Raw genomic sequence first — 11,368 nt, forward strand, 5'->3', positions numbered from 1 at the left:
TAAGGTTAGTTAGGGTTACGTTAAGGTTAGGGTAAGGGTTAGGGTTAGGCAAGTGGTGGTTATGGTTAAGGTTAGGATAAGTCTCCAGGAAATGAATGTAAGTCAATGTAATGTCCTCTGAAGTGATGGAAACATAACTGTGTGTGTGTGTGTGTGTGTGTCCATCAACCCATAGAGGACCTCAGACGTCCCAGACAGGGGGAGGTGTGTACTGCTGCAATGCGTAAAGGCATCACAGCTTCATGCAGCGAGCAGACAGCCAAACTGAAAAGCTGAATGACTGACTGACTAGTCGACTGACTCGGGGGTTTATGCTATATAATAGTCTTATGAACTGAATAGCTCTCAGAATAGTTGATTTCCTAGCTAACTTCACAGGCTTTTCAGGTACGTCACACGTCTCTTAACAACCACAGGTGACGCCATCGTGCAGGTCTAAGTGTTCTATTTGAAGTCGAATCATCTGAGGAGAATGATTTATTTCCACATTTATTTTACTGAAACACAAAATCATCTTTAATGTCCCCTTCTGCTCAAAAGCGGCTTTAGCAACACACTCAGGTTGACCTTCAGTTTTACACTCAAAAGCTGTTTTCACTTTGTTTTCAGGAAAGTTTCTCTGTGCCCACTTTAAATCTGAGTTTAAAACAACTTGTCAACTAGTTTGGAAGCCAATTATGGTTCATATTACAACTTACAAAAAGTGTGATGTGGAAACCTGAAGCTTTCAGTGAAGTAGGAGTCAGCCTGTGTCCAGCAGCCTTTGAAATAAGAAATATTACCTGTAGCATATTTGTAGATTCTAAGGGGTAGATGTAATTTTAAGTTTAACAAGGTAATTGAAAAAAAAACATATTAGACACAATTTATTATTCAAGTGTTAGGGTATTTTCATATGTCTCAAAACATGTCTGGATGGAATCTTTAACTTTATAGTAACTTGATCCCAACTCCTGTCATGACTCAAACAACATTCACATGAAACAACAACAACAACAAAAAAGCTTCACAGAGTACACAATTGTCATCCTTAAAGGAGACATATCATGCTTTTTGCAATTTTTTGTCATTTATGATTTTTCATTTATGATGTCAGATGTCTTCGTTAAACATGGTCAAAGTTACAGAACTTGAGGTGAGTGTATGTAAAAATGCTCCCTGAAAGTCAAAACCCCAGGCTTCAACCTGCTCTGAACGCTCAGTTTGCAAAGTTACCTCTACTTCCTCTCTATTTCCTCCTCATGATGACATCAGACTATTTGAGCATACCCACATACGGCCATCCGTTCCGTAGCCTTTGTTGCTAACGTTGTTCCATGGGTTGTTTGTGTTGTCTACTCTCATATTTCAGATCGGATTTTGGCTTGAACATGTATGCAAGCATTTGATAAGTTGACATTTTGAGTAAAGAATGAGAAAAAGAAGTGAAAAATGACTACTACTGTTTGTTTACCTAGCCTCAGGAGCCCACGAATGTCTGCGGAGGGGCAGCTCCTGGGAGCCAATCAGAACAGAGTGGGCTCATTGGGAGGCGGGCCTTAAAGGGACAGGAGCTAAAACAGCCTGTTTCAGACAGAGGCTGAACTGAGGGGCTGCATAAAGGGCCAGTATAAGATACACAAGGAGTTTTTGGATCTGTAAATCATGCAAAGATAATCCGGTAGAACCACAAAAGGTGCAACAACAGATATTAGGTGCTTTTTCTTCACCATCAAGGGAACTAGCCAACACTTGATAGGGAGAAAATACATTTTCTTTCTAAATGTATTTTCTCAATGTAGTCATTTATTCTCATTTACACAGATGCAATTTTGCAACAGAGGAGGATATGTATTAACATTAAGACAGCTGCACTCCATCATCACTAATTTTTTGCTATATTAGGTTTTGCTTTTTGTCAGCTCCCTCGGATCATCCTTTAAACTGATTTAACCTTATGTTCTCTTTTAAACCTACAGTAGCTGTGACAGGTTTTTTGTGTGTGCGTTCTTTTATCTCTGTGGATTTTGTCATCATGCAAGTCTCACTTGCCAGATGGAAACACTGCATCTCCAAAATAGCACCGGTTTTGTTCTTAAGATATTCATTTCTTTTTTTGTGGCTCATGTTATTGTTTTTGAAAAGGTTTCATCCATCCAGTGTCTATAGATTGTCTAAACCTGCACGACAGCATGTGGGCTTATCATTCTCTTAAAATGAAAATCACTGTAATTAGAGATATGAGATTTTTACTCAAGCGTGACACCAGAGCTGGCCATATTGTGGTGTCAAGAGATCATTTGCTCCCTGAGGTCCAACAGCAGGGTGAAGGAGTGGTGAAGGAAGCATCTCAGTGTGACAACTGGAAACACTCCAGTGTGCTGAGGTTACACTCGCTTGTGTTTCCATTGTGACAGATGACGTAAACAAGTGTATTATTCTGAGGTTAATGTTAATGCTGAGATGGATTTCCTCACTCGCCCTTGATAAGTGGGACAAAAGGAGGGGAAGGGTGCAGCTTAGATACTAAGTCACAGGTATATCAGGACAGTATTCAGTGTGCTCTGTCTCTGTGACAGAACATGACCTGGACTGGACCTCTGCACTGTTTTGTCTACTTATTTCAATCGCAGGACACGAGCAGTGCAAATCCTCCTGCTGCCCTCACTCTCCTCTGCATCTTCCCCTGTACCTGTCTGAAATAGGAATAAAATACTGCAGGAGGCTGGGCCCCCCACTCTCCTCTACAAAAACACTTGGAAAGCATCCAGAGTGGAGCGCATCGTGCCCTAGAAAGCTAGTGCAGTAGAATTGTCACGGAGCAATGCAGGGAAGAGAGGAACGTGACAGGACGGTGGGAGCTGGATTCACGCCCACCACACAAGCAAATATGAGCATAAAGGTAGTGCAGCGGGCAGCGAATGCAGAGATTTGGATTTCTCTAAGTAGATTTAAGACATGGGTTTCTGTATAAAACGTCTCTGCTTTTGAAATAATGTTATGCAAATGGTGTGCCCTCCCCCGATGACTCTCACTTGGTTAGATAAAAGTAATGGAAGGCGCTATCCAAGACCAAAGGACTGGACAGTGGCCGAACATCATTTCATTAAGTAAAATTCGATCACGGCCAAAGTGAAGCCAGTCACTAGATGCAATTACTTACTGAATATAAATAATTCTTCTACAGAGACTTCAGGGCAGCTTTAATTGGACGCTATAAAATGGAAAGACAAAAAAAAATAGATGAGTCCACAGTTCACAATAATCAATGATTTTCAACTGAAGCGCCTCAGCTTTAAGAAATGCATTTCGAGTGACAATAGCTGAGGATGTGTCACACATCCAAAACGGCCTCATAAACTGCTGTGAATGCTTACATTAGCTAATTGTGACGCCCAATTCCCCAAAGAAGAAACAAAAGAAGCATAGAGAATCGGATCTAGACCAAAGTGTTGTGTTCGCCTGAGGACACAAACTGCACCGGAGGCAGTTTCCTACAGGGCGCCTCTGTCAGGTCGCCCCTAGTCTGAACAGATGCTCCTTTGAGGTTAACGAAGGGAGGTGACTGTCTTTTACTGTCAGACATTCTGCACCGCAATGATTTACACAAAAGGCTCTGAGCTCAACTCTCTCCTCTTCTTTCGTTCCACAAGAAGAGAAAAAAAATATTCTGTGAAATCAACAGAAGTAAAAAGTGTGGAGATTAGATATGTGTCCCGACTGATCTTTCTTTACAATAAAACTCTTATCAAGGTAGGATTTTTTTATTAATTCTGTGGAGCAAATGGATGTTTCCCAGCAAAAGGAAATATGACTTTTACGTAATTCTGCTCATCCCAACTCTTATCTTTTTATGGCTATAAAATGGAGACATAATAGACAGTTCCTCACAACACAGATCTTTTGTACCTGTGATAAAAAGCAAAGCCTTGTATTGTTTGAATTGATGGCAGGATAAAGCTGGACCGACTGCAGAGCTGAATAGACTTTTGACCTTTTCCAGGTGAGAAAAGAAAACAAGGAAATATGGAGGCACCAGCATGGAGAGTGACGCATGAGATACGAGACTCGCCACCCCCGGCTTTTAGAGTGCATACATGTGTGTGTGTGCATCTATGCGTGTAGGAATATGTGTGTTCAATCGCATGAGCGTGCAAGCATCAGAGAGAGAGACAACAAGTGAAAAAGAGCGAAGAAAAGAGGCCGTGGAGTGTGCGTGTTTGTATGTGTGTGTGTGTGTGTGTGCATGTGTGTGTGCATGTGTGTGTTTGCAGGCTATTCTGTGAAGTCATCCTAATTAATAGCCGAGAGTGTTTGGCTGAAAGTGGTTTTCCTTAAATTAGAAAGCCCTCTGCTGTCCAACTTGGCAGCATAAACTAGCCAGATTAGCATCCATGTTCCTGAGAGCTTTAATAATGATATGTAACATATCTTTCTATGCAGAGCGCTTTCCAAACAAAGTGATACAAAGTGCTTTTCAAGAAAAATATATGAACTGGCTGTCTATCTATCTATCTATCTATCTATCTATGGTGGATATTGACCACACTGAAGGAGAGTCTGCATCAGTTCAACGAATGGATGGAGGTAATATTGTGTGTGTGTGTGTGTGTGTGTGTGTGTGTGTGTGTGCACGCTAGTGGTGCGGTCATCAATACTTCAAGGGTCATAGTTTGTGATTTTATGAGCTGTAGTCGTACTACTGTCTTTTATTTTATGTGTCAGTCACCCTAATCCTTCTCCCTCTCTCTCTCTCTCTCTCTCTCTCTCACACACACACACACACACACACACCATCCATCCCTCCGGTAATAAAGATTGTGCTGACAGGGCAATCTTACAGCAACCACCAATGGCTCATGTCCAGCGAGAAAGGGTGCGTCCGTGTGTGTGTGTGTGTGTGTGTGTGTGGGGGGGGGGGTTCATATATGTCTGTTTGCAGAGGGGAGGTGAGAGTGAGGGCACAGGTATGAACATTTTATTCCTTCCCACATTTGAAAACACTGTTTACATGTTGAAAGTCAACATTTTTCAACAGTTATCTGTTAAATTAAATATTCTTTTCACCTCCATCTTTTCGTCTAGTGGTGGCAAACATGGACGAATATTACATAACATTAAATATAATATAGTTGATATAATATAATATATTGAATGGATACACAAGGTGATGCCATTGAGAACCTAAACTCACTCATTTTAAAACATGGGAGTAGTGTCTGTGATGTCACTCAAAGTGATCTGGAGAGACGTGTTATACGTTTGATATGAGTTTACTTCCTGCAACCTGCTGTCAGCTAGTGAAGCAAAAATAAAAGGGGAAAATAAACACACTAAGCCTTAAACACAGACGAAAAACAGCAGTTTAGAAGCAGTTTATTAATATATATACTAATACAGATTTTTAACAAAAATCTAATATAATACAAGAAGCATTTTAAGATTTTTTCGCCCCACTGATATTCATGGTGTAGCAGTTTCAAATAAAAATACAATACCAGACTTATTTTGGGACTTACTGTAAAGGAACAACTTATGTAAAGGAACAGGATTAGCACTGTGATAATTTCAGCCTTATCACTGAATTGTGCATTGTGTGCCACAGCATCAGATCTGGAGAGAAATCTGCTGGATTGGTTTACAGTTTGTCTCCAGATGGTTGAAGATGGAGCTTGAATGGACTCATGTAAAGTGCAGGAAAGACAAGTAAGTGCAGGTGTTTGTGGAGAAATGTGGAGAAACACTCACTCTAGCTATACCACAGGTGTAAAATTATGACTGTTCAAGGTATGGCAACTTATAAATCTGAAAATGACTTTTTATCATATGTTTTTATATGTTAACTTTTAAATGAAAATTGGTTAAAAACACTATTACTGACCCTCACAGTCTTTCTTTCCTCTGCTTTGTAATTCTGTAAAATGATTCCCTTCTTCCAGAAGACCATGAATCAGTGTTTATTGATTATGTTTCTGTCTTGTCCTGTGCACTGTGCAGACACAACACACACACACACCTACACACACACACACACACACAAACTGCTGATGGTGAGCTTTCCAGTGCAGTGGAGATCTGTGAATACATTATATATACACTCGGAGGTCCATGCATATTTGATGGCTATAAAAAGGTAAAGCAGGGGGAGAAGAATGATGGATCTCCTCCTCAAGCTGTGAGTTTAACACACTTTCTCCCTCAGAAAACTACGCGCTATCATTCATAATATCCCTCAAATTTTAATCACGAGCAGCACAGTGAGAATATTGCCTACGCCCTGATAGAAAACCATATTTACAACAAAAAAAACCCAGTGTCATTACATCCATCAGTCGTCCAGCAGTTGAAGAAAGTCTGCCACGTCTGCAGTCCTGCTAAACACCCTTTGGCTATAGTTGTCTATGCTTACAGTAGTAGCCTATATTTTCTCTTTCTCATTATTAAAAGTTTCGCCCTCGCATTTCTGCAACCACAGCAGGGTGTGAACTATATTACGTCAGTTTTCTATAAACGTCTAGACTAAAAGCCTTTTCTCCTCCTTGGAATTACTCTGTTTGCTTCAGCAGAAAACGCCCATACAGCCTCTCCCTGCTTTACATGTGACTTTGCAGATATGATGTGTGCCCTTGAAAGAGACCTTGGCTTGCATTGCAGTCATGATGATGGCAACGAGAACTGCACTCCGGCTACACTACTGCCCCTCTGTGGACAATATAGAGACTTGCATCTGACTACGGTATATCAAACCAGGGTATGATGGAGGTAGTTTGGTCATACAGGTGGAGGGAATTCCCTCACTATTATGTATAATAATCTGATATGTTAGTCATGTATTATCAGTATTTTTTGCTCTAAATATGGTGCTTGTTTAAAAATATGTTTTCAACTCCACATGCATGAAAACAAGACTGAATGAGGACTTGATGGAATAATAGAGGTGCCAAATGTGTGACAAGAACAATAATGAAGAAGTGAAAGATAACCTGTTAGAATCAGCTGCTGGTTTTAGTTCAGTTTCCTTGTAACAGGTCCAATCTGATACATGAACCAAAAAACCAGTATACCACTTGAGGTTTATAGGGCTTTAACATTTATATGGTGTCAGGACACTCTGGTCCTCTGACTCGCTTGTTAATAAGTCTAGTTTTCAGTCTTGCCCTGCATTATTGATACAAAAACTACACAGTAACACTCTGGGAGGACTTTTACCGTGTATTTTATGTCTTTGTGTGATGGTGACAGCTGTGAGAGAACAACCAATTAAAAGTTCACCAGGTGACCAGCATTTAAATGTGTCAAAACAAGTAGTATTGTGTATTTTTCCTAGAATCAGATTCCAGGAATCTGAATAGCAATATTGAAAATCTCATTTTCCTCCAATCCAAACACCAAACTGCTCCAGAAACATCAGAGGCTTATATGAAAAAAAAGATATGCAATTATTTCCCCCCTGAGGGATGATTTATATTTCCTCTCTAATCTAAAGGAATTTAATCTGATAAAGGAAGCAGCCCATTGTATCAAATATGATGATGAATATGTTGTTACATAATATGATATAAGGCAAGCATAAGAGACATGTATCATATTTATGGTTGTCAAATCCAGCCCCACACTGTCCCAACAACACTGCAGTATCACTAGATGTCAGACAGTATTAATGATTGAACCTCTTGATGTTTATCTGAGCGAATAAGATGCAGAGAAAGAAACAAAATGACCGATTCTCCTCGGAAAGAGAGAGGACAAAAGGGTCTTGTTGAACTTTCATGTTTCCCTTTATTGGTAATTCCTTTCAGTGAGTCTCCCCCCTTTATTATCAATAATGCAGCAGGAACAATGTTAAAAAAAAGTGGAGACCAAAGAAAGAGAAATGGACAGTACATTAAAAGGAGCGCAGATAACATCACACTGAGCAGTAACAACTGATAATCTGTGCGTCCGGATGTGATTTTGTTTATCTTCTGCCTTTATTTGCTGTTGTTGTTGTTGTTGTGTACCTATTTAGCCTGAGCCAGGGAAATCCTGTGCTTTCTCTCCCAGCTGTTATCTCACATAACTGCTGTGATAAGCAAGCTCTCTACACCCAAACCCAGCTAGTAAAAAACTACAGCTGGGGGATTCTTTATCCTGCTGCAACATGTAGGTGTGTGTGTGTGTGTGTGTGTGTGTGTGTGTGTGTGTGTGTGTGTGTGTGTGTGTGTGCATGTGTTAATGTGTGAGAGGGGGAGAAAAAGTGAAAATGGGAAAGAGAGAGAGATGCCTTGAAGTTATTCTGCGTCACAAGAGCACAAATGTACAGTAAGCTCGGTGCTGTTTTGATATATTTTTGCATTTTTACCTGGCAGTGGTTGTAACATGAGGTATTTGATGTGCTTTATCCTACTTGGGTTCAAATTTGATATTGTAGTTTTTTTTTTTATCATTGTAGTGTAAAGACCAAGCAAAAACTGCCGGAGTCAGTTTAGGACCTTTTCAGTAAAGGAAAAATAAAACACTTGAGGATCAATATTCCTTCTGAGGTGATAGTTTTGTGATTTATGTTTCACGTGTGAGCAGAAATTTTGTCTAGAAATCAATTTACAGCAAATTGGTTATCAGAGGAACTTACATATATTGATATATATAACAGCACGTTGACATTTGTTGTTCCTGCGTTTACTCTAGAAAACAGAAAAGGCCCCAAAACACGATTACAAAAATGGCAGCATGACCTAAAGGGCGGATCTTATCCTGCTACTGCACAAAGACAAAACCACATGATGTCGTCACAAGTTGTGGACATTTAGAGTTCTGTACTACAAGACAGTTTTAAAAAAATGTGACACACTGTGACTGCAGTGGAATTCAGACAATTCAGTACAACCAAGACCTAAATACATTTTCTGTTTTAGCACGACAAAATGGCTCAAATGAAACATATTCCATGGATGTTACAGAAAGGGAGGAACATGCTTCATTCATGTAGATTAACATGAAGTTTCTATTATGTTTTGTTCTTATGGTCATGTATGAGACAAATGTTACCATGATGGAGGAACATAAATAATAATCTCAGACCTTTACATAAAAACATGTCGGACACATCTTTATAAGGTTAACTAAACATTTATTAGTCTGTTAAATAAAAACAAATCATACTCAAATTATGGAATTAAAAAAAACATCTGAATTGATAAAAACTGATGCAGTAAGCAGAGGGGAAGCTACATACGATGGCACTATGAGTTCATAAACCGAATGTCATGTTGACTGACAGATTCTGCGGTTTTAACTGAACATGTCAGCAGAGACAGCAGCCACTCCTGCAGCTCGCTGTTAAAAGCCGTGACAAAGAGCACTAGACCCCGCTGCACTGCCCAGGCCGAGAGTATTAACACACACATACACATACACACACGCACACACACACACACTCAAACACATAGCAGTGTTTTTGTGATATCTCAGGGTTGAGTGGGAGGTGGAGGAGAGCAGAGGGGGAGATAAAGTAAATGCATTTCAGTCTCTGTGCACGTCCTACTGCATCACACTCTCTCACTCTCTCTCTCTCTCCTTCACTGTGACTCATCCCCCAGGCCGCCCTCCTTACCCCATCTCAACCTCTACACACAACCAACCATCGATCTGTCTACTCACTCCTATTTACTCCTCTCCTCCTTTCTCTCTCTCTTTCTTTCTTTCTTTTCTTTCTTTCTCTCTGCTTCACTCTCCACATCAGCCCTCGATCTTCATCAAAACTCTTTTATTCTTTCCTAACTTTTCATATTTCTTTAGGCATATCCCACTCAAGCCACCTCCTCCCATTTCCCTCCCAGTGCTCCTCCAAACCACCATGATGCCGTGAGTTATGCAACCTCAGCCCTGCTTGTGAGGGAAATAGCCCTGCAATGCAGCACAGTTATAAAATAGCAGCAGCCATTGTGGGGGCTGCAGCTGAGACAAAAAAAAAAAAACACCACTGTGTGGTTGTACTGCTCTGCACTGGTGCTGCTGATAAACGCTGCTTTTGAGCCTTTATTTATAAGTGTTTCTCTGTGGCAGGTTGGGTTCATGGCTGGAAGGGAGAACGGGCGTTTTAATAGCTTTTCTTCAAGGTCAAATCAGTGCAACCTGCTGGTGGGACTGTTTCCAGGCACAATGCAAGCAACGGTTCATACTGAGATGAATCGCTCTATATTAAAACACCTCCACCAAGTTATAACACTTCCAAAATTGAGAACTAGTTTTACATATTACATTTTAGACACAGAATCTGCATGTCTGTCCTGAATAATGGTGTATAGGTGTGTTGTCTGATTTGTTTTCTCTCTGCAGATTTGATATTTGACTACAACAAGGGTTTTCCTTTGCTGTTAGCACTACAGTCAGCTGCATTAACTATTAGGGTTCACATACCTGCGCATTTCTCTTATTTGCAGAGTTGTTGCTAAGTTCCCTGACGTAGCTGTGGGCTGGTCTGCAGCAGCATAAAGCTTGACAAAGTACAGCAACTCCACTTCTGTCCATGCTTCAAGAAAATAAATGCTTGATGAACCCTCCCAAACTTTTGATAATCATCTCATGGAGAAAGGATCAAATGTATTTTTTTACTTACTAAGATAGATCTTGAAAAAATGCATAAAAAGATTCAAGACAAAACAGAACCATTATGTCATGACAACTTCAAAAGGGTTTTGCTGTCTTAGTGGCTCTCGATTTTCTTAGAGGTCACTAGTTTGGAGACAGTAATGGTTATTTTTAAGAAGTACTATATGTTTCACTCTATAGGTACTTTATCAACTATGCATCGCCTTTTATAAATCGACATGTTGTGTTTTGTGTGTAGTAAAAAGCACTACCCAGCACTATTTGTTAGGTGTTTTGTACTGTGTATGTTGGGACTTTAATGCAGCACTAGGTGTATGCTGAGATTAGATCTAAATTATTTCATGGTAGAGAAGGAATTTTCCCCCCAATTTTCCTGTTTGAGTTTCTTTTATTGTGAAGCAGATAAATGACAATAAATTGAAGTACAGAAATTATATTTTTATTACAGAAATTCTATATTTTTTGCCAGAAGTGTATTTTTCAACTATAAAACATCCTGTCCAGTACATTTCTTGGTCTGTTTTTAAAAAATATACCTTTAAGGGAACCATATCAAAAATATAAGTTTATATTATGAGTTGTATAAAGAAATTAATATCAGCTGGTGTATTATTGTTGTATTTTTGTAAACTCTCCAATATCAATATTGGTACCTGCCTCAAAAGTCATGTATTGGTTGGGCTATGATATAAATATAGAAAAAAATGTGTCTCTGAATAAAATGTCCTGTAACTAAGATGCTTACCCTCTTTTAAAGCTGAGTCTAGGTGGGTTAGAAGCATGAACTTTTAAGCTGAGG

The sequence above is a fragment of the Thunnus maccoyii genome, chromosome 2, assembly GCF_910596095.1.
Source record: "Thunnus maccoyii chromosome 2, fThuMac1.1, whole genome shotgun sequence".
Classification (NCBI taxonomy): domain Eukaryota; kingdom Metazoa; phylum Chordata; class Actinopteri; order Scombriformes; family Scombridae; genus Thunnus; species Thunnus maccoyii.